The sequence below is a fragment of the Mustela erminea genome, chromosome 16 (genome assembly GCF_009829155.1).
Source record: "Mustela erminea isolate mMusErm1 chromosome 16, mMusErm1.Pri, whole genome shotgun sequence".
Classification (NCBI taxonomy): Eukaryota; Metazoa; Chordata; class Mammalia; order Carnivora; family Mustelidae; genus Mustela; species Mustela erminea.
In genome coordinates this window covers 59782847-59808128 of record NC_045629.1, presented here as the reverse complement: position 1 = coordinate 59808128, position 25282 = coordinate 59782847, and the positions used below count along the sequence as shown (strand labels likewise).

The following is a 25282-nucleotide window of genomic DNA, read 5'->3' as shown; positions in this document are numbered from 1 at the left end:
GCTATAGGAAGAAGTGATTGCTATACCCAAGAAGAAATCATGGTAGCCTGGATTAGAATGATATTGATGGAGATAAAGCAGTAGAATAAAGTAGAATAAGTTAGAAGGTATTTAAGGAGGCATAATGAAAAGAACTTTAGGGGGTTGAGGAGTAAAAAGAAGGTGGTGTTAAAATAAAACATCATTTCCTGACTTGACACGTTGGTAAACCAGTAGAGATAATCACTGATTTGGAATTGTTGAAGGAAGGTCAAATTTGGAGTGAGAATGCTACGAATATTAAGAATTATTTTTTAATATCTATTTAGCTTAAGGTTACTTTGAGATGATCCATTACAGCCATCTGTAGACAACCATGTCTGTCTATATGACTCAGGAGTTCTGCATCGAAACATAACTGATAGGGTGTAGTTGATATCTAAGGTAATTGAACAAATAAGCATCAATAATATTGGCTAGCTAGAGGAGTGAGAAGGAGCGAGAGAACTAGGACTGAGTCTGAGCACCAACAGCAGGATATAAAGCCCAGGCTTAAAAGGATTATCCTGCAAAGGGCACAGAGGAATTGCATTTAGAGATGCAGGAGGAATAAAGTATCACACAGACCAGAGAAGGAAAGTGTGAGGAAAGAAGAGAAAATATCGTGGGTTGCTGCTGAAAGGACACTGAGTAAATGTTTAAATAAATATATATATATATACACATATATATATATATTTATAGTTATCTGGGATTTAGCAAAAGTACCATGTGGGTCTGTCATCCTAATATATTCCTTTGAAGGTAAGACAAAAGTTACACACTAGCCATACCCACTTTTTTTGTTTGCTTGTTTTCTCTTCTACCCTCAGGCTGTCAATACTCAGAGTTACATAACATTAACACTTCCCATGATAATTTCTTGCCCGAGTGCAACGACACCCAGCAGAATCTAGGTTTAAAATGTTAGCAAATTCAAAAACTCTTGTTTTAGAAATTGCTACTTATACAGTGATAAATATTGGAGTCATATCAAGGTAGATGATAATGCCAGGAATTTTCCAATAATTGTACTATCTTTTAGTATGTAACTGATTCCATTAAAAATCTGAGTTTTTAAACTCCCCAAATATTTGATTACTAGATATAAAGAAGGAAATTCAAGAAAACATTTCTTCGTTTCCACTGAGCTCTGGAAACCAGCAAATTTGTCTAGAAACTAACACATTTATTTTGGGGATCATAATATCCTATTTATGTTCATGTAGTCATTCTCTTTTCAGATTGTGCATTCTTAGTAAGGATTTGTACATTTCTATATGAACATCTATTTTTGTTTCTGAGTTTCTAGAACAATGTAGCTTGTCCAATAATAGCATCAGATCCACAAATTGCTCTTTTCTGAATTTTCTAATTAAATGACACTGGGACACTTTACTTTTTTCCCTCTTTGTGAGGAAGAAAACAGTAACTGAGAATTTATTGTTTTACTGTTATTTATTTTTTATTTATTTTTATTTATTATTATTATTATGTTCAATTAGCCAGCATAATAGTACACCATTACTTTTTGATGTAGTGTTCAGTGATTCATTAGTTGTGTATAACATCCAATACTGATCACCACATGTGCCCTCCTTAATACTCATCACCCAGTTACCCCATCTCCCCACCTCCCTCTCTTCTCTAACTCTCAGTTTGGTTCCAGGAGTCCAGATTACAACACAGTGAATGTTTAGGTGACTTGTCAGAATCCTAGAGATAGATATAGATATAGATATATAGGTATAGATATATATAAAATAATAACAATAAGTTCATTTAGAAATTTTCTAGAAAGTTACATAAACACCCAAACTCTATTTCCATAAATGCTAGTTTGAAGATACATAGTGTCAGTAAATTAATAATACTGTGTATAGCCACTTCACTGTGACAAAACAGTATTTGTTTTCATTGTATTAGGTATGGAATTGATGTATAAAATGATCTGTGAGTAATTAAAAATTTAAGTCTAATCCTGGCCCTCTAATTCCTTTAAACCATTTAATGTTCTCATGTCTTTTTAATTTATGGTCATCAAAATGAGAAAATATGTTTCAGGTGGTATTCATTGGTTCTTCCTATGCATTGCTCATATAATGTTTTCAACTCATAATGGAATTCAAAGGAGAATATGAGTAAGGGAGACATGCACATTCTTTTCATAAAAATTATAAATGGTTCTTTTGACTTCAGGTCCCTCACTCAAGGACTGGGGACTTGGCATTGGCTACTGTACTTTAATTTTTTTCCTGAAGTTCAGGCAGTGAGGCAAGCCTTGCATAGCCTGTGTTTAACTTCGGCAACATGACCAAGCCAGCCCAATAATCGTGCAGGCCAGAGAGTACTACCTGCCAGTGCCTTTCTTGCAAGCTGTGTATTGTAAATCAGTAAGTTCTAGTTTGTTAAACAATAGTCAGCAGCACCGCTGTGTGATCCAACAGGAGTGCAGTGAATCCAGTCAATTATTACTGGATGATAAAAGTTTATGAGGCCTAGTCAATGTCAACTGATTGCATTGCAATGAAATGAAAAATGACATAGCACAAAGAAACTCAAGTTCCAGTTTCAGCTTTGACTGTTTGTTGGTAGATGAAATTATTTCCTCTGAAACGTTCAAGCCTTCTCTCAACACTAAAATAGCATTTGGCATTACCTGCCTAGGTGCCACAATAGGGGCAATGAGGTGGAAAGTAATTAGATATTACCTTATTTACAAAGTTTGAGTTGGAGAGTTGGATTAGATGCTCTTTAAAATTGTTTTCAGGGGCGCCTGGGTGGCTCAGTGGGTTAAGCCGCTGCCTTCAGCTCAGGTCATGATCTCAGGGTCCTGGGATTGAGTCCCGCATCGGGTTCTCTGCTCAGCAGGGAGCCTGCTTCCCTCTCTCTCTGCCTGCCTCTCTGTCTACTTGTGATTTCTCTCTGTCAAATAAATAAATAAAATCTTTAAAAAAAAAATAAAAATAAAATAAAATTGTTTTCAAACTTAATCTTTTGTTTCTTTCTAGAATTCCATTCATTCTGTGATCATTCAGGAATTATTTATTGGATATCTACTGCATGGCAGACATTATTCTTAGGGCATCAGCAACTAAAGTAATGAAGAGGCTTGCTTTTGCATAAATGTATGCTCTATCAGGGAAAAAGAGACAATAAACAATATAAATAAGTTAATGACACATTCTGTCCAGAGAATGGTAAGAAAGAAAAGATGAGGTAGGTTTAGGAGAGGTAAGTAAAGCAATTGTGGTATGATGGAGGTTACCTAAATGAGAAGTTGAGATTTGAGCAAAGTCTTAAAGGAAGGGCATTACCCAACCAGAAATCTCAGCAATAAACTTTCCTGAGAGAAATGCATTTAAAGCAAAATACATAATCCAGAGTGGAGCTCTTTCTGTTAAAGGAATAGCTACTAGGTCATGTGGCTGCAAAAGAGTTGCATGCGAGAAAGCGGTAGAAAAAAATAATAATTAATGGAGCCCAACTCAAGACCCATATTTGGCTTTTATTCTAAGTGAAATGGGGAGTCATTAAAGGGTTTTGAGCACACTAGTGACCAAACTTAATTTTGAAGGATCAATCTGGCTTCTTTGTGGGTAGTAAATTATAGAAAGGAAAAGGAGAAAGATAGACATTATGTGCAGTAAGTTAGGTAAGATAATTTAATTGTTAGGATTATGAAATAGCAGTGGAGATGATGAAATTTGTCAGACTTTCAAGATAAAGTTAAGTGAATTTCCTGATGAGATGTGAAGTTCAAGAAAAAGAAGAGGCAACAATAGCTCTAAGAAGTAAGGCTCGCTCTAAGGTTTCTGAAGACCTGACAGGATGAAATATCCATTGATATTGGGAAGACTTTTGATTACACTTATGGAAAGATTAAATGGAACTGAACTCTGAAATGTTAAGTTTGAGATAGCTAGTAAGTATTTTGGTGAAGATGTCAAGGAAGCAGTTGAATATACACAGGTATTAGTTCAGCGTTAAAGGTGTGGGGTAGAGAACTAAATTTGGAAGTTTAGAATTGCACGTTATTGTTAAATTAAAAGAAAAAAAAAAGCAAAAGAAAAGAAAAGGCTAAGAACTGAGTTCTGGGACACTCCAAAAGTCAGGAAAACTAGGAAGAACAAGTGAAAGTGTTCGAAAAGGAATGTTGATGAGATAGGAGGAATACCAGGAAAGTGTGGTTCTCTGGAAGCCAAATGAAGAAAACACAGGAAGAAGTAACTGATCAATTGTGTCAAATTTGATGATCTGCTAATAAGATGAGTTCCAAAAGTAATTGCTGGATTTCATAATATGGAGCTTATTGGTTACTGTGATGAAAGGAGTTTTTTAGTTGACTATTTTACTGATGTGTTTTTTTTTTTTAAAGATTTATTTATTTATTTGACAGACAGAGATCACAAGTAGGCAGAGAGGCAGACAGAGAGAGAGGAGGAAGCAGGCTTCCTGCCGAGCAGAGAGCCCGATGTGGGGCTCGATCCCAGGACCCCGGGATCATGACCCGAGCCGAAAGCAGAGGCTTTAACCCACTGAGCCACCCAGGCGCCCCTTTATTGATGTGGTTTTAAGAGCTTTTTAGAGAAGAGAAATTACATGCAATTAGTACAAATAAGTCTTTCATGGATTTTTGCAAGCAAAGGTGAACAAACAAATAGGACTAAAGGAGGAAATAAAGCCAAAAGATTATTTTTTCACTTTCGGTTTTTGTTCTTTGTTTGGCTTAATATTTTGATTTTTTATTATTTATTTTTATTAACATATAATGTATTATTTGCCCCAGGAGTAGAGGTCTCAGAATTATTAGACTTACACACTTCACAGCACTCATCATATCATATATCCTCTGCAATATCCATAACCCAACCACTCTCCAAACACGCTCTCCACCCAGCAACCCTCAGTTTGTTTTGTGAGATTAAAAGTCTCTTATGATTTGTCTCCCTCCTGATCACATCTTGTTTCATTTTGTCCATCCCTCCCCTAAAACCCTCACTCTGCCTCTCAAATTCCTCATATCATGGAGATCATGTGATAATTCTCTTTCTCTGATTGACTTATTTCACTCATCATAATACCTTCTAGTTCCATCCACATCATTGCAAATGGCAAGATTTCATTTCTTTTGATGGCTGCATAGTATTCCATTGTATATATGTACACCACTTCTTCTTTATCCATTCATCGGTTGATGCACATCTAGGTTCTTTCTGTAGTTTGGATATTGTGGACATTGCTGCTCTAAACATTTGGGTGCACATGTCCCTTCAGATCACTACATGTGTATCCTTAGGGTAAATGCCCAGTAGTGTGATTGTTGGGTGGTGGGGTAGATCTATTTTCAACTTTTTGAGGAACCTCCATACTGTTATCCAGAGTGGCTGTACCAGCTTACATTCCCACCAACAGAATAGGAAGGCTCCCCTTTCTCCGCATCCTTGCCAGCATCTGTCTTTTCCTGACTTGTTAATTTTAGCCATTCTGAGTGGTGTGAGGTGGTATCTCATTGTGGGTTTGATTTGTATTTCCCTGATGCCGAGTGATGTGGAGCACATTTTTCGTGTGTCTCTTGGCCATCTGGATGTCTTCTTTGCATAAATGTCTGTTCATATCCTCTGCCCATTTCTTGATTGGATTGTTTGTTCTGTGGCTGTTGAGTTTGATAATTTCTTTATAGATTTTGAATATTAGCTCTTATTCTGATATATTGTTAGCAAATAAATTCTCCATTCGGTCAGTTGTCTTTAGTTTTGTTGACTGTTTCCTTTGCTGTGCAAAAGCTTTTGATCTTGATGAGGTCCCAATATTTCATTATTGACCTTGCTTCCCTTGTCTTTGTTTCTAAGAAGTTACTGTGGCTGAAGTTGAAGAAGTTGCTGCCTGTGTTCTCCTCAAGGATTTTAATGGGTTCCTTTCTTCTCATGGATTTTGATAGATTCCTTTCTTACATTGAGGTCTTTCATCCATTTTGACTCTATGGAGTAAATGGTCCAGTTTCATTTTTCTGCATGTGGCTGTCCAATTTTCCCACCACTGTTTGTTGAAGAGACTGTCTTTTTCCCATTGGACATTCTTTCCTGCTTTGTTGGAGATTACTTGACCATAGAGTTTAGGGTCTATTTATGGGCTCTCTGTTCTACTCCAATGATCTGTGTGTCTGTTTTTGTGCCAGTACCATACTATCTTGATGAGGATAGCTTTGTAATAGAGTTACAATCTAAAAGAGTGATGCCACTGACTTTTGCTTCTTTTTCAACATTCCTCTGGCTATTTGGGATCTTTTCTGGTTTCACATACATTTTAGGATTATTGGTTTCATTTCTTTGAAAAAAAATGGATGGTATTTTGATAGGGATTACATTAAACATGTAGATTGTTTTAGGTAACATAGACATTTTCACAGTATTTGTTTTTCAAATCCATGAGCATGGAAAGTTTTTCCATTTCTTTGTGTCTTCCTCAATTTCTTTCATGAGTATTTCACAGTTTTCTGAGTACAGATTCTTTGCCTCTTTGGTTAGGTTTATTCCTAGGTATCTTATGGCTTTAGATGCAATTGAAAATGGGATTGACTCCTTAATTTCTCTTTCTTCTGTCTTGCTGTTGGTGTATACAAATGCAATTGATTTCTGTGCATTGATTTTATATCCTGACACCTTATTGAATTCCTGTATGAGTTCTAGAGGTTTAGGAATGGAGTCTTTTGGGTTTTCCACATAAAATATCATATCATCTACAAAAAGTGAGAGTTTGACTTCTTTGCCAATTCGGATTCTTTTTTTTTTTTTTTTTTTTTTTTTTTTCCTTTCTGTTGTCTGTAAGCCAAGGCTAGGACTTCTAGTACTGTGCTGAATAGTAGTGGTGATAGTGAATATCCCTGCCGTGTTTCTGACCCTAGGGGAAAATCTCTCAGCTTTTCCCCATTGAGTATGATATTTGCTGTGGGTTTTTCATTGATGTATTGAAGTATGTACCCTCTATCTCTACACTTTGGAGAGTTTTGATCATGAAAGGATGCTGTACATTGTCAAATGCTTTTTCAGCATCTATTGAGAGTATCAAACAGTTCTTGTTCTTTCTTTTATTAGTGTATTGTATCACATAGATTGATTTGTGGATGTTGACCCTCCCTTGCAACCCAGGAATACATCCTACTTGGTCATGGTGAATAATCCTTTTAATATACTGTTGTATCCTATTAGCTTGTATTTTGTGAGAGTGTTTGCATCTGTTTTCATCAAGGATATTGGTCTGTAATTCTCCTTTTTTGATGGGGTCTTTGTGTGGTTTTGGGATCAAGGTAATGCTAGCCTCAGAAAATGAGTTTGAAAGTATTCCCTCCATTTCTATTTTTTGGAACAGTTTCAGGAGAATAGGTATTAATTCTTCTTTAAATGTTTGGCAGAATTCTCCTGGGAAGCCATCTGGCCCTGGGCTCTTGTTTGTTGGGTGATTTTTGATGACTGCTTCAGTCTCCTTAGTGGTTATGGGTCTGTTCAGGTTTTCTATTTCTTTCTGGTTTAATTTTGGTAGTTTATCTGTCTCTAGAATGCATCCATTTCTTCCAGATTGTCAAATTTGTTGGCGTATAGTTGCTCATAATATGTTCTTATACTTGTTTGTATTTCTTTAGTGTTGGTTGTGATCTCTCCTCTTTCATTCATGATTTTATTAATTTGGGTCCTTTCTCTTTTCTTTTTGATAAGTCTGGCCTTATTAATTCCTTCAAAGAACCAGCTCCTAGTTCCATTGATATGTTCTACTGTTCTTTTGGTTTCTATTTCATTGATTTCTGCTCTGATTTTTATGATTTCTCTTCTCTTGCTGGGTTTAGGCTTTATTTACTGTTCTTTCTTCAGGTCCTTTAGGTGTAGGGTTAGATTTTGTCCCTAAGACCTGTCTTGTTTCTCGAGAAAGGCTTGTATCACTATTTATTTTCCACTCAGGACCACCTTTGCTGTGTCCCAGAGATTTTGAACAGTTGTGTTTTCATTTCAGTTGTTTCCATGAATTTTTTTCAATTCTGCTTTAATTTCCTGGTTGAGCCATTCATTCTTTAATAGGATGATATTTAGCCTTCATGTATTTGAGTTCTTTCCTACATTTCTCTTGTGATTGAGTCCTAGCTTTGGACCATTGTGGTCCAAAAATATGCAGGGAATGCCCCAATCTTTTGGTACCAACAAAGACCTGATTTTTGACCCAGGATGTGATTTATTCTGGAGAATTTTCTATGTACACTGGAGAAGATGGTCTATTCTGTTGCTTTGGGATGGAATGTTCTGATTATATCTGTGATGTTCATCTGATCCAGTGTGACATTTAAGGCCTTTATTTCCTATTATTCATTTCTTGTATATGTATCCATTTCATTGAGGGGGTGTTAAAGTCCCCTACTATTATTGTATTATTTGCTGCTGTGTTTCTTTGATTTTGTTTCTAATTGGTTTATATAGTTGGCTGCTCCCATGTTAGGGGCATATATCTTTAAAGTTGTTAGCTCTTCTTGTTGGATAGACCCTTTAAGTATGATATACTGTCTTTCCTTATCTTTTATTCTAGTCTTAGGCTTAAAATCTAATTTATCTGATATAAGGATTGCCACCCCAGCTTTTTTGATGTCCTTTAGCATAGTAAATTGTTTTCCACCCCCTCAATTTAAATCTGGAGGTGTCTTTGTCTAAAATGAGTTTCTTGGGAACAGCATATTGATGGGTCTTGTTTTTTATCCATTATAAGACCCTATGCCTTTTGATTAGGGCATTTAGCTCATTTACATTTAGGGTAACTATTGAAATATATGAATTTAGTGTCACTGTATTGCCTGTAAGGTGGCTGTTACTCTATATTGTCTCTGTTTCTTTCTGGTCTACTGCTTTCAGGTTCTCTTTTTGCTTAGAGGGCCCCTTTCAATATTTCCTGTAGGGATAGTTTGGTGTTTGCAAATTCTTCTAGTTTTTCTTTGTACTGGTAGCTTTTTAATCTCTCCTTCTATTTTCAATGACAACCTAGCTGGATATAGTAGTCTTGGCTGCATATTTTTCTCATTTTGTGCTCTGAATATATCATGCCAGTTCTTTCTGGCCTGTTAGATCTCTGTGGATACGTCTGCTGCCAATCCAATATTTCTACCATTGTATGTTATAGACTTCTTGTCCCAAGCTGCTTTCAGGATTTTCTCTTTGTCACTGACGTGTGAGTTTTACTATTAGATGATGGGACATAGACCTTTCTTTATTGATTTTGAGGGAGGTTTTCTGTGCCTCCTGGATTTTGATACTTGTTCCCTTTGCCATATTAGGGAAGTTTTCTACTATAATTTGCTCCAATATACCTTCTGCCCCTCTCTCTTTCTTCTTCTGGAATCCTAACTATTCTAATATTGTTTTGTCTTATGGTATCACGTATGTCTCAAACTTTCCCATTGTTGTCCTGTAGTTGTTTGTCTCTCTTTTTCTCAGCTCATTTATTCTCCATCATTTGGTCTTCTATATCACTAATTCTCTCTTCTGCCTCATTTATCCTAGCAGTAAGAGCCTTCATTTTTAATTGAACCTCATTAATAGTTTTTTAAATTTCAGCTTTGTTAGATTTTAGTTCTTTTATTTCTCCAGAAATGGATTTTATTTCTCCAGAAATGTTTTCTTTAACATCTTCCATGCCTTTTTTGAGCCTAACTAGCACCTTGAGAATCATCGTTCTGAACTCTAGTTCTTACATATTACCAATGTCCGTATTGGATTAGGTCCCTAGTTGTCAGTACTGCTTTTTTTTTTTTTTTTTTTTTTTTTTTTTTTGTGGTGCGTTTTTCTGCCTTGTGATTTTATCCAATAAGAATATATGAATGAGAGGATAAATTACTGAAAGGGTGGCAAAGACCCCAGAAGAACGTACACTAACCAAATCAGAAGAGATCCAAAACTAAGGGGGAGAAGAAAAGGAAAAAGATATAAAAATAAAAAATTTAAAATTAAAAAAGAATATATATATATACACATATATATGTGTGTGTATGTCTATATATATATAGACATACACACATACATACATACGTATAGACTGGTGAATAGAACAGAGCCACCCACTTGATTTTGGGTTTTTTTGGTTTCTTAGAAGAAACTATCTCACAAAATTTTAATGAAAGAAAAACATATATATACAAAAATAAGGGTAAACATGATGAAGGGATGGAATATGACTCTAAATATAGAAATTTAAAAAAATTCTAAAAGAGGAATTGATAAGTTGGTTGGAAAAAGAAATAAAAAGAGGAGGGAATGTGCTTGGTGTGGAGACTAGAACAAAGCCATGTGCTAGGTTAGGGTATATTTTGGTCTATTAGAAGAAATTGTGTCCCAAAATTTTTTAGGAAAAAAAAATCCTATAAGTATAAAAAATACAGTTAAATATAATGAATGGATAAAATATGACTATAACAATGAAGATTTAAAAAGACTTTTTTAAAGAATGGTATTATGAAGATAAACTAGTTAAGAAACTTTAAAGGAGGAAAGAGGAAAAGTTAAAAAAATAGAATAAGAAAAAAATAAAATTAAAAAAAATTTAACTTTGCAAGACTAAAGGATCATGGGGAAAAAGCGATGAATTCAATGCATTGCTTTCCCATAGCTCTTGAGTTCTACTCTTCTCCTTGATAGGTGAGCTTGGTCTTGGCTGGATGTTCTTGATCTGTAGGAAGGGCCTGTTGTAGTGATACTCAAATGTCTTTGGGTGAGGCAGAATTACACCGCCCTTACCAGGGACCAGGCTAAGTAATCTGTTCGTGTTCACTTTAGGAGCTTTTGTTCCCTGAACACTTCTGTAGAGCTTTGGAGGACAGGAATGAAAATGTCCACCTCCCAATCTCCAGCCTGGAGGAGCTGAGAGCTCAGGGCCCCACTCCTCAGTGCACCCTCAGAGATAATCAGTCAGTCACCCATGTCTCCCTGGTCTCTGGCTGTGCTCTGTGCTCAACCAGCCTGTGACTGAACACTTCTTTCTCTGGTGCACAACCCCATTTGGGGTCTCCAAGCAAAGCAGATACCTGCTCTCCTGCTCATCCTGGAGGATGAAAGTCAGTCTCTCTGGATCTGCCACTTGTGGGGGCCCTGCTTGAAGAGCAGTTGCCCAACTGTGCCTTGGATCACAGTTTAAGGTTACCCTGATCTGAAAACCCACTCTTCAGATTTGTCTCTGCAATTGGCGTCCCCACTCTGATACCTGGAAGCTCTTCCACACTCAGACACCCACAATCTTTCTATGACCCCGCAGGACTTGAGACACACTGTCTCCACGAAGGCTCCATCCCCTGCTTAGCCTCTGGAGTGATGTCTGTCAGTGGAGCAGATTTCTAAAAGTCTTGATTTTGTGCTCCACTGCTCCACCTCTTGCCAGGAGCCAGCCACTGACCCCGTGGTTTATTTTCCAGTTGCTTTGGATTCATTTTTCTGCATGCCCTACCTTTCAGAAAGTGGCCATTTTCTGTTCCTATTTGCTGCTCTTCTTCTCTTCTATCTCCTGTTTGTAGGTGTTCAGAATGGTTTGATAACTATCTAGCTGAACTCCTGGGATCTGATGGCATTTCAGTTGGCTACTCCTCTGCCATGTTGCCTCTCTACCTGGCTTTTTTTTTTTTTTAATTGGAGCAGTAAAACTATTTGTTCATGCTAAGGGGAATGACCTCTAGAGTGGGAAAAAAAAAAAAAAAGAAAAGAAAAGTAAAGAAAATTGTGGTGGTAGGGAACCTGGGTGACTAAATCAGTTAAACATCTGCATCCAGGATCCTGGGATAGAACCCCACACTGGTTTCCCTACTTAGAGGGGAGACTGCTGCTCCCTCTCCCTGCTTATGCTATCTCTTTCTCTCTCCCTCGCTAGTAAATATATAAAATCTTTAAAAAATATTGGTGATGGAGAGAGTGGAGAGAATTTCAGGAGGAAAGAGAAGTGGAAGTAGAGGCAGTGAAAGTGATCCTCCCTTTAAAACATCTGCTTGGGAAAGGAAGGGAAGTGGGAAAAATCACAGTCATTAGAGAGAGACAGATCAAGAAAATGAAGAGGTCAGATCAGGTCGGGGACTATTCCATGACAGAGGTATTATGAGAGGAATTTAATCAATTTGGAAACTCCACGTATTAAAATAAAGGGAAAGGATCATTATCAAAAACTTGAACCAAGAGAAATGAATTACTGTGTTTCTCAGATGTAATAAAGGATTATATAATCAATTGTAATTTTTCAGATTAGATGACAGAAAAGACATAATAATAGAAAGGTCGGGAAGACAAGTTAATTGTATACTGGAACCAGAGGAAAAATGAGTTTGTTTTGTAGGGTATATGGTTGAAGGCTACACAGGATTCCAACAGAAATGTCTATGTCCCCCCAACCCCAAAATTGGAAATGTGTATCTTAATGATTACATAAATTATAACAATGTAATATTTTAACATATTATATATATCTTAATATTATATATAACTTGGTATTATATTTAATTTAATACTAATTTTATTTAATTATAATTTAATCATCAGATAGGTTGAAGTAGGAAGAATTTGGAAGTCATGAAGTATTGGTTGAAATCAAGAGAGATTTATATGACATATATACTATATATATTTTACATGTGTGCTAATAGTTCCACATTTAGTAGTATTTCTCAAATGGAGTTTATAATGTGTATATCAGAGTTGCCTTGGTGTTTGTTAAAGTGCAGATTTCCCAGCTCCCACACAAATCTGGTGATTTACATTCTGTAGGTATAGAATCAGGAAATCTGTAAATGGCATGATTCCAATGCATTGCTATAGAAATTAAAGCAATACATTTAGTTTAATCAGTATTGTGACTGTGTCATATTACCATCCTGTGAGCATCCCACAGAGCCAAAATATTTCTAAACATTCAAAAAGTTGAAGGACAAATTAACATGATACACCAAACTAATTAAGCTAATTATATAATACATATACATATATATTTGGTATACATAAATGTAATGAATAGCACAAAGATTGTGCTAGTGGATTAATAAATTGTCTAACTAAACAGAATAAATTAATCAAAGGAAACTGGCTGTAATCTTGAGCCTGTGAAAATGAATAACACAGATACTAATCCTATTAAACAAGTGTTCCTTTTTACTCTCTTCTGACAATTATTAGATTAAAACATGGAATGAAGCTAGAGTTGTATATATTGCTACTTATCCATAGGGGTAAAATAACTTGATTGAATATCTATTATGATTCTGTAAATTTTGAACTACCCTTCTTTTATTGTGGTAAGAATATTTAATATGAGATCTTCCCTCTAAACAAAATTTTAAGTGTACAATATCACATTGTTAAGTATAGGCACAGTATGGTCGAGCAGATCTCTATAACTTATCCATCTTGCATCATCGAAACTCTATGCTTGTTGAATAGATGCTACAACAGAGTTAACGATATGTGAAAGATGAATTAACACAAATATGAGATTACTAAGAGAAGCATTTTCTTTTTTAAAAAGATTTCATTATTTATTTGTTTATTTGAGAGAGAGAGAGAGAGAGAAAGAGAAAGAGATAAAATGAGAAGGGGGAGGGGCAGAGGGAGAAGCAGACTGCAGAACAGGGAGCCCGATGTGGGGCTGGATGTGGGGTTCAGTCCCAGGACCCCAGAATCATGACCTGAACAGAAGGCAGACGCTTAAACAAGTGAGTCAGACAGGCACCCCAAGAGAGCATTTTCAAGGGTTTATAACAATACCAGTTCCATTTAGAGTTAGGGTATTTCAACTTTGATTTATTTTTTATTTATTTATTTTTTTAAAAGATTTTATTTATTTATTTGACAGACGGAGATCACAAGTAGGCAGAGAGGCAGGCAGAGAGAGAGGAAGGGAAGCAGGCTCCCTGCTGAGCAGAGAGTCCGATGCGGGGCTTGATCCCGACCCTGGGATTATGACCTGAGCCAAAGGCAGAGGCTTTAACCCACTGAGTCACCCAGGTGCCCCAGCATCTTTGATTTTTTTTTTAAGATGCAGAACCTTTAGTTGTTAGATGTATCCCATGTCTTGGACTTATAAAGAAATATTTATATATAAAATTAAAATATTTAATTTTTATTTTACAGAGTTTTTTATAACAAATTTGAAGTTATCCTTCTAATTATTAGTGTGAAGAAGAAAAATCATTTGGTGATGTTTTTATACCTTTAATAACCAGACCTTAAATTCACTGTTACATCTTTATTAAATAACTTGCATTTTTAAAATATCCCTATATACATGGAAGTAAATGAATGCCTAATCTGTTTTGAAATTTCAGACACTCATTTAACTAAATAAAATATTTTAATTATGGAAGGCACTAATTAAAGATACATTTTAACCTCAAAGGAAAGAAGATATCATGTCTGATTACACTGTTTTTATTTTCTGATTTTTTGTAAAGACTGTAAAATTGTACAATCTCTAAAGGTAAACCAGAGGTCGAGTATATGAAATGTAGACTAATTTCATAATCTTTTTTTTTTTAAGATTTTATTTATTTGACAGACAGAGATCACAAGTAGGCAGAAAGGTAGACAGAGAGAGAGAGGTGGGGGGGGGAGCAGGCCCCCTGCTGAGCAGAGAGCCCAAAGCGGGGCTTGATCCTAGTTCCCTGAGATCATGACCTGAGCCAAAGGCAGAGACCTAACCCACTGAGCCACCCAGATGTTCCTCATGATCTTATTTAATCCACAGAAATCAAGCATGGCTCGTTTGTCTCTGTTATCCATGAGGAAGTCCTAGTATATACTTTTCATTATCCCTTGCTCTCCATATCTCCTCTCTAATAAAGAACTCCTATGAGTTTACCCAGAGCCACTACAACTCTGAAACTCCAAACTCTAATATTCTTCTTGCTTATTCTCATCTGTTTTTTAAAAATATTTTATCTATTTATTTGACCGAGCACAAGCAGGGGGATCAGCAGGCAAGGGAAAGGGAGAAGCAGGCTCCTCTCATGGAAGGGAGCCTGATGTGGCACTCGATCCCAGGACCCTGGGATCATGACCTGAGCTGAAGACAGATGTCCAACAGAGTGAGCCACCCAGGTGCCCGTATCTTTGTTTGCTTGTTTTAATATCACCATAAATTCTAGTGCTTGTCCTATTTATTTCGTAATTTATTAACCTGTGACTTAGTCTTAGGAGGCAATACCACTCCATTTTGATGAGAAGAGTATGAAGCAACAAATGTATCTCTATTTACCTTCATAGGTGTACTGAAATTGAGATTTCTATCTCAAGAGAAGCATTTGGTTTCTGTTTTTCCCTTGATGAAAGAGGCAAAGTCATCTGCTGAAAGTGAGAGGAGGTGATAGTTTAGGATACTTGAAGAGAGTGGGAATATTTAAAATATCTTCCTTAGAGAATATGAAAACAAAACAACAACAAAATGCAAATAACTAGGGAAATTGAAGGATTGGTGGGCAGCATTTTCGATCCAGTTGGAATTTTACAAGATGAGTCTGCAGTTTCAACAATTGATGAACTTGCACATTTTTATAACACTACTTAGCAACTTAGATTCAAGTATGAAAAGACAGGCAATGTCATTGCTGGTTCATGTGATGTTAGGACAGTAGTGGTTGACGGTATTGATAGAATACAGCCTGGAGAGGGAAAGAAGTGATTTCTGATAGAATTTGCCTCTTCTAAGTACACTGGTTTTATCTATTAGTTTTAAATCATTCATTCATTAACTCATTAATTCAGTATTGTTGGTGTACAGTGTTATGTTAGTTTCAGATGTACAACATAGGGATTCAGCACCTTTATACATTATCATAACCACAATGAGATACAGTTCAGAATGGCCAGAATTAAAAAGATAAATAACAAGTGTTGGGGAGGATGTAGAGAAAAATGAACACCTGTGCACTCTTGGTGGGAATGTAAACTGGTATAATCACTACAGAAAACAGTCTGGAGTTCTCTCTGCTTGCGCTCTCTCTCTCTCTCTCTGTCAAATAAATGAATAAATGAATAAATAAATCTCAAAAATAAAAGGGAGTGCAGTGCCTGGGTGGCTCAGTCCGTTACGTGTCTGTCTTTGGCTTCTGTCATGATTTTTGGGTCTTGGGATCCAGCCCCACCTAGGCTCCCTGCTCAGTTCCCTCTCCTGTTCCCCCTGCTTGTGCATGCTTGTTCATTCTCTGTGTGTGTGTGTGTGTGTGTGTGTGTGTGTGTGAAACAAATAAGTAAATCTTTAAAAGAAAAGAAAACAGTCAAAAAATTAAAAAAAGAAATACCATATGATCTGATAATTCCACTACTATGTATTTACCCAAAGAAAATATCCATATGTTTTATCTCTGAGTTAGTCATTTATTCTTGAGAACTTGCATAAAAAGAAACAATTGAGAATTCAAAAATCTGTGAAATAGAGTATAAGGTTGTAGTGATATATATGTATATATATGCATATATATATGTTATCATATGCTGGTATATATGTTTCTTAAAGCACAAATAGCTTAGGTTGAGTTCTTTTAATAAACTTTGAAATATGTCAAATTTCTTCATTTTCACAGGATATTCTTCTGAATGGTTTCATTCTAGTTACATAAGATCAAAATACAATTCTTGCTTTACTATTTTTGTTACTATTTTTGAAAGTTACTATTTTTGAAAGTTACCCTCTGTAATTCTCTTCATCCTCTAACATAATTCTTATGAAACTCACCTATTTCTAACTTGATTAATTTTCCTTGCACAACAAATGGTTTTATATCCCTCAAAAACTCTTCGTGTCAAATCTTAATCCTAAAGGTGCTTTGATGCCATGGAGACCAAGATAATTAGCCATTACACGTAGAATTATTTACAAAGAAACTTTATAAAACATAAAATCCGAATCTTAAAACCTAGTTTTCAATTCCCTTCTTCCGTTTGAGCAGTACAAAACTTGACTTGTAAGTCACACTTCTCCACAATGCCTCTCTCTGCTTCAGTGACTGTGATCTTTGCTGAACACTCATTTTCTGTTCAACATAACTTCCTACCTTAACCCATATATTTTAAATAGAGTTAATGGTCCTATTGATTAGGAAAGGCAGATCGTTTCTTTTTCTTCTTTGTTTTGTTTTGTTTCCTGGATTAAGCGTGAAACAATACAGAGAATTAATCTTGCAAAAGGGTACGGATTTTTCAGTTCAAGTGATATAAGTTGAAAGACCCTTGAGAAAGTCAAACTACAAATGATCTAATAAAGGAAGGTATGGAGATTTATTTGGACCATACCTATACTAAACCGCACAACAACAGATCATCTTAATAACATTCAACATGTTTTTTATTTGAAAATAATAGATATTTTATCATTAATTTATATTCATTATCTCTCATGAAGCCAAGTATCTTCAGGAGTTGTCCATCTATGTATTCAACAAGATGATTATCTATTTGGCTTTCATTATAGAAGGTAACAAGTCAGTATTGTATATATCATTAACTTTATTACCTGGAGCATGTAATTTATGTTTTCAGTCCAAAATTCTTTGGGGGAAATGAAAAAGAAGAGCTACGTCAGAATTTGCTAGAGGAACAATTGGCTCTATTTAGGCTGAAAGAATAGTAACACATAAATAAATAAATATAAATAAATAATAAAAATCTCTTTGTCATAACAAAGATTGGCTGGGAAGAAGGAAAAAAGATAACAACTGTTCCAGTAACACTAATATAAATATAAAAAAATGTAAGAGCAGAGGAAGAAGAAAGGGTCATATGGAATGAAATTTATATTGTGAGATGGGAGAGTGGAAGTAGCTAAGCAGGACAATAGGACATCAAGAGATTTCCTCAGAAAGTCATGATTCAGGGAGTTATGAAGGAAAAGGCATACTTCATGTTCAGTATGAAGATATATGCTCAGTCAGGTTGAAATTTAATCCCTGATCCTAGTCTTGTGGGAAAATTGTGAGCCATTGAAATCTGTTGAAACCAGCCTTGAACATTTGCCTTTGTGGTGCCCACCTGACATGTGATCCCAATATGTATAATATGTATAATATTAAACCATGGGTGTTGTAGAGATGGAGAAAAACAAAACCAAATGAAACAAAACACCTCAAGTGTACTAGCTGTTAAATTATAAAGAATCTGTGATTGGGAAATGATTTTTATCACTTATTTTGTTTTAGTCTTTTAAGCATATTTTCAATTATTATTTTTTAAAGTTTTTTAAAAATTTTAATTTCAGTATAGTTACCATATAGTATTTTATTAGTTTCAGGTGTACAATATAGTGATTCAACAATTCTATATAGTATTTAGTACTCATCATGGTAAATGTACTCTTTAATTCCCCTGACCTATTTCACCAATCCCCTCACCCACGTCCCCTTTTGTAATCATCAGTTTGTTCTCTGTAGTTAAGAGTCTGTTTCTTAGTTTGTCTCTCTCTATTTTGTCTCCTTTGTTTGTTTTGGTAGAGTAAAATCATATGAGTGTTAGTCTTTCTCTGACTGACTTACTTTGCTTAGTATTATACGCTTTACACCATCCATGTTGTTGCAAATGGCAAGATTTTGTTCCTTTTTATGACTGAATAATATTACACACACACACACACACACACACACACACACACACACACACACACACATCTTTATCCATTCATCTTCTTTATCCATTCATCTATCTATAAACAGTTGGACTGCTTCTATGTCTCGACTATTGTAAATAATGTTGCAATATAAGGATGCATTATCTCTCTGAATTTTTTTTTTATTTTTTAATTTGGGGGGTGTAAATACCCAGTAATACAATTACTATATCAGAAGGTAATTCTATTTTTGACTTTTTGAGGAACTTCCCTACTGTCTTCCACTGTGACCACCTCAGTTTGCATTCCCACCAACAGTGGGCAAGGGTTCCTTTTTCTCCACATCCTTGTGAACACTTGTATCTTGTGCTTCTGATTTTTACCCATTCTGACAGGTGTGAGATGATATGTCATTGTGATTTTGGTGCGCATTGATGCATGATGTGCCTGATGACGAGACCTGTTGAGAATCTTTTCATGTGTCTGTCGGCCATCTGGGTGTCTTCCTTGGAGAAATGTCTGTTCATCTCTTCTGCCCATTTTTAGATTAGATTATTTGTTTTTTGGGGAGTGTTGAGTTATATAAATTCTTTATATATTTAGGATACTAACCCTTTAATTTGCAAATATTTTCTTGCATTCAGTAGGTTGTCTTTTAGCTTTGTTGATTGTTTCCTTTGCTGTGCAGAAGCTTTTATTTTGATGTAGTCCTAATAGTTTATGTTTGCTTTTGTTTCCTTTGCCTCAGGAGACATACCTGGAAAGCGTATGTCAGAGAAATTACTGCCTGTGCTTTCTTGTAGGACTGGTTTCATGTCACACTTAGGTACTTAATCCATTTCTAGTTATTTTTTGTGTATGGTGAAAGAAAGTGGCCCGATTTCAGTCTTTTGCATGTAGCTGTCCAGTTTTCCCAGCACTGTTTGTTAAAGAGGTTGTCTTTTTCCCATTGCATATTCTTTCCTCTTTTGTCAAAGATAAACTGACCATATAATTAATGTGTTTATTTCTGGGGTTATTATTCTGTCCCATTGATCTGTGTATCTGTTTTTTGTACTAGTTTTTATGTCAAAACCATATTGTTTTGATTACTACAGCTTTGTAACATAACTTGGTGTCTGGAATTGTGATGCCTCCAATTTTGTTTTTGTTTTCCAAGATTCCTTTGGCTATTTGGGGTCTTTTGTGGTTCTACACAAATTTTAGGACTATTTGTTATACTCTGTGAAAAATGCTATTGGCATTTTGGTAAGGATTACATTATGTAGATTGTTTGGGGTAGTATAGACATTTTAACAATATTACTTCCTCCAACCTGTGAACAAGGAATGTCTTTCCATTTCTTTGTGTCATCTTTAATTTCTTTCATTGGTGTTTTATAGTTTTCAGAGTACAGGTCTTCTACTTCTTTGACTAAGTTTATTCCTAGATATTTTATTATTTTGGTGCAATTTTCCATGGGATTGTTTTCTTAATTTCACTTCCTGCTGCTTCATTATTAGTATATAGAGATGGAACAGGTTTCTGTACATTGATTTTGTGTCCTGAGGCTTTACTGAATTCATTTATTAGTTCTAATAATTTCTTAGTGGAATCTTTAGGATTTTCAGTATATAGTAACATGTCATCTATAAATAGAGAACGTTTTACTTCTTCCTTACCAGTATGGATGTGTTTTATTTCTTGTTGTCTGATTACTGTGTTCAGTAGAAGTGGTGACAGTGGCCATCCTTGCTTGTCTTCTTCCTGACCTTAGCAGAAAAACTCTTAGTTTGTTCCCATTGAGTATGATGTTTGCAGTTGGTTTTTCATATATGTGCTTTATTATGTTGAAGTATGTTCCCTCTAAATCTAGTTTGTTGAGGGCTTTAATCATGAATGGACACCATACCTTTTAAAATGCTGTTTCTGCATCTATTGAAATCATCATATGGTTTTTATCCTTTCTGTTACGTGATTGTAGTATTTTCTCTATTTCTCATTAAAATTTAATTTTAATGGATCTCAGAACTCTGTGACAGATTTTTGGTTAACTTTTTACATTAAAATACTGATTTTAAAAACTAATAACTTAAAACTGCCACACACACACACACACACACACACACACACACACACACACAAACGAATGGTCCACAAAATTTTCTCCTTTCCCTTTAAAGGTTTTATGATGCATTTGTATTATTAACCAATCTTTTACTTTTAAAGTTAATGGCCAATTGACACAAACTGTTCTGACACTATTCTTCTACCACTAATTAAGACTGGGGTAGAATGTGTTGGGAATAATATTCACTTAGCCTTCTAAGCTTTTTGGGCAGACTTGGTGACCTTGTTAGCTCTAGCTGCCTTCTTGTCCACTGCTTTGATGACACCCACAGGAATCATCTGTCTCATGTTACAAACAGCAAAATGGACCAGAGGAGGGTAGTCAGAGAAATTCTCAAAACACTTAAGATTTCTAGGAACCATATCAACAATAGCAGCATCATCAGATTTCAAGAACTTGGGGCCATCTTCTAGTTTTTTTTTTTCCTGGAATGATTAGTCTTCTTCATCATCTCAACAAACTTGTGAGCAATGTGAGGTGTGTGACAATCCAGCAAAGGTACATATACAGCACTGATTTGGCCTGGATGGTTCAGGATAATCACACGAGCCATGAATCCAGCTGCTTCCACTGGTAGATCATTTTTGTTGTCCTCAGCCATATTACCACAAAGTACATCTTTGACATTGAAGCCCACATTATTTCTAGGAAGAGCTTCACTCAGAACTTCAAGGTGCATTTCAATAGATTTTACTTCATTTGTAACATTGACTGGAGCAAAGGTGACCATCATACCAGGTTTAAGAACACCAGTCTGCATTTGTCCCACAGGGACAGTACCATACCACCAATTTTGTAGATGTCCTGGAGGGGCAGACACAAGGGCTTGTCGGTCTGTAAGCCAGAAGAACCTGCTTACAGGTTTTGCCTATTCTTGGAGATACATGCTTCAAATTCACAAACACTAACAGTGACAATCAGGACAGCACAGTCAGCCTGAGATATGCCTGTAATCATGTTTTTGATAAAGTCTTTTCCCTGGTGCATCAATGATCATCACATAATATTTGATGATCTCAGATTTTCTTAGGAAGATACCTGTGGTGATACCACATTCATGTTCAGCTTTCAGTTTACCCAAGAACCGGACATCCTAGAAGGAGCTCCTTCTCAGCAGCCTCCTCAAATTTTTTAATATTCTTTTATCTATCCCAGCACATTCATAGGTCAGAGGACCCATAGTAGTAGACTTGCCCAAATCTAATAATGAAGATGTTGATATCAGTCTTTTCCTTGACCATTTTGGTTTAGGGTTTAGTGGCAGTTTTCATAACATCTGTCTTCTGGCAGCAAACCTGTTGCAAAAAAAAACAAAAATAAAAACAAAACAAAACAAAAACCTCAATATATTCAATCAAGTTATAGTTTATGAAAATCTTCAAAGAATATAAATTCAAATGGAAATTTAGTTATCAAGGACAATTCAAGTCATACTTCCAATTTGCTAAAGTACACTAAAATATCACTTAAGGAAAGACTAGATAATGTCTTATATAAAAATAATTTTTTCTAAGTCTTTTTCAGATGCTAGTATTCTTAATGAGCATAAATAAAACCCATATATTTAGTAAACATGCTTTGCTGAAGTCTTAGATAAATTATAAATATGCATGATGTATATTCTTAGTGTAATGAATTAGAAATACACAAACATACATGTTTCCAATAATGTTTTTTGGATTTCTTTTTTTTTTAAAGATTTTATTTATTCATTTGACACAGAGAGATCACAAGTAGGCAGAGAGGCAGGCAGAGAGAGAGAGAGAGGAGGAAGCAGGCTCCCCGCAGAGCAGAGAACCCGATGCGGGACTCGATCCCAGGACCCTGAGATCACGACCTGAGCCAAAGGCAGCGGCTTAACCCACTGAGCCACCCAGGTGCCCATGTTTTTTGGATTTAATTTGCCTTGTCATTATGTCTATTCTAATGGACTTTTTCTTTTTAAACACTTTTTTTCTTCCACAAATCTAGTTTATCAGCCACTATAAATTCTAAAACTTCCTGAATTTCTTTTTTTTTTGAAATTATTCTTTATTTCAATAGGGGTTTATTGAAGGAGCATGACAGAATGTGGTATTATTAGAAGTCATTTGAGTGCTGGTTAGCTATCAAGGATCTCTTTAGAATAAGAAAACGGATTTTTATAATCATAACAAAACTGAATGTATTTCATTAGAGCAGGGTAACTAACATTAACCAAACTCACATAAGATAGAACACTAATTTAGACATTCACCACATTCTCATCTTTACTCCCACTGTTGCTTCTCATGCTTCAGCACAATGGCATCCCTTCAGTTTCATAAAATATGACATAATTAGGACCTTTGCATATATGTTCCATCTTCCTGAAATGTTCTATACCTATTCCCTCTTCTAATCACAGATTAAAAACTACTTCTCTTATGGCTTCCCTGATTATATGTATTTAAAGTAGGTAAAATCTTTGTGCTACAATTTCACATTATGGTCTACATTTTTCAGCACTCATCAGGTTTCAATGACTTGTTCAATGCCTATCCATGTATATAATATGTTTGTTTAACATAGGAAGGCAGATAACATGTTTGTTTAATAATCTTAGGCATATACACAGAACATATGATATGTCCCATGCTTAGTAGTAAGTTCATACATTTAGTAAATGTATGAATAAATGAGTGATACCTGATTAATTTATGTGTCATAAAATTTGTATTACCATAACATTCTCTCCCTGTTACGAGGCTTATGGCTAAGTTATATTCTAATTAGAAACTTGTTTGATGAGCACAGAATTAGAATAAGAAAAGACAGTTATTAGTGTTAACATTTATAGGCTACAACAACAGAATTTGATGATTTCCAGAGTGCAGTACCAGGGATAAGGATGATCAGGTCAGTTCCATTCAGGTGACTTCTAGTCCTTTGGAATTTCTGTCTCTGTAAACTGGACAAGTTATAAACTCTAGATAAGGTTTTGCTTCCTAATGTTCATATTTAAGCCCTGCCTTAGAGGGTTTTTCACAAGTCATCTTGACTGAAGTTGGAGTGTTCTTAAACTCTTCATACACATATTATACAGACTATCACTTGCCTAGGAAAATTAGTCTAGCAGAATCCTTGATACATATTACATGATAAAAAGAAAACATAGTCTTCATTCATTCAATAGACATATCAGACATTGTGCTGGAGAATAGATCTATACTGCTTAACAACCCATTCATCACTTTTGGTCTCATGGAGCATATAGTCTCTTCCCTTCTCCATGTCTTACAGAACTTAAAAGTTTCTCAATCAGTGCTAAAAATGCAGACATGCCTTGGTTAAGACTTACATAAAATATTCCATTTGTTCTTGTCTTCCAAATAATTCTTCTTATTACTTGATTGGTACAATGATCTTCTTGATGATAGAATCGTTTTAGTCTCATATAATAAAAGTATATACTAAAACTGAAATAGAAGCATCCTAGGATAAACTTTTTCATTATTTTTTTCCGAAGTGCATTACCTTGTTCTTATAATTAATTATACCACTACCGTTTTGCCTCACATTTAATTTTCTGCATACACATTGTTGTGGTTTTAAGGCATTATTATTTTGTCTTCTGATATGTAATTGTATACAAATTTATCATCCTAAAAAAAATACAAGAGAAAATTCCAGTTAAAATCAGTGTCTATTAAGTAGCTATTATATGTGATACATTATTCTAGACGTTTATAATACCGTAAAATGAGAAAGGAAAAATAAATGTAAGCAACCTAATCCTGTATTTTGTATTATATGCTTGGAGAAATGGTGTTAGAAGTTCCAAATAAACAAGGTATAGGGTAGAATTATTTAAGACTTCAGAAAAAGAGGAACATTTATGTTGTGTTTGTCAGAGAAAATTCCACAGAAATCATACATCCTGAGCCGGGTGTTGAGAGGAGGTAGCTTTTTGACCAATTCTCTTAAATTCCTGACTATGGTATTTCCATTCTGTCAAGCTATCATTGATTTGTTCCCATATTTAGTGAGTAGAATACTGCCGCACTCAAAAATATGTTCAGTTCCTAACCACTTGTACCTGGGAATATGACCTTATTTGGAAAAAAAGGTCTTTGTTGATGGATTCAAATCGAGATAATGTCAGATTAGATTAATATGGGCCCTAATCCATTGACTGTTTTCCTAAGAAGAGCAAAATTTGAATCTATAGAGGGAAAGGGAAGAAGGGTATGAGATGATGAGGCAGAGATTGAAAGGATGCAACTAGAAGCCAAAAATCAAGGACAGCCAGCAACCATCTAAAAGCTAGGAAGAGGAAAGAAAGAATACTTCACTAGGGCCTTAAGATAGAACATAGCTGATACTTGCTTTCCAGCTTCTCATGTCTAGAACAGTGAGTCAATATAATTCTGGTTTATATCTGGTTTATAATTTAAAGAAACCAACTTGGGGTACCTGGATGGCCTATCCGTTATGCATCTGCTTCAGCTCAGGTCGTGATTCCAGGGGCCTGGGATCAAGCCTCTCATTGGGCTCCCTGCTCTAATGGGAGTCTGCTTCTCTCTGCCCCTTTCCCTGCTCATGCTC

At 35.5% G+C, this 25282-nt stretch overlaps 1 protein-coding gene across 5 annotated transcripts in view; it reads left to right on the top strand.

The window, feature by feature from the left end:
* Positions 1-25282, top strand: part of CSMD3 (CUB and Sushi multiple domains 3) — a 1246643-nt gene that overhangs the window by 356594 nt on the left and 864767 nt on the right. The gene's annotated exons all lie outside the window — the stretch shown is intronic.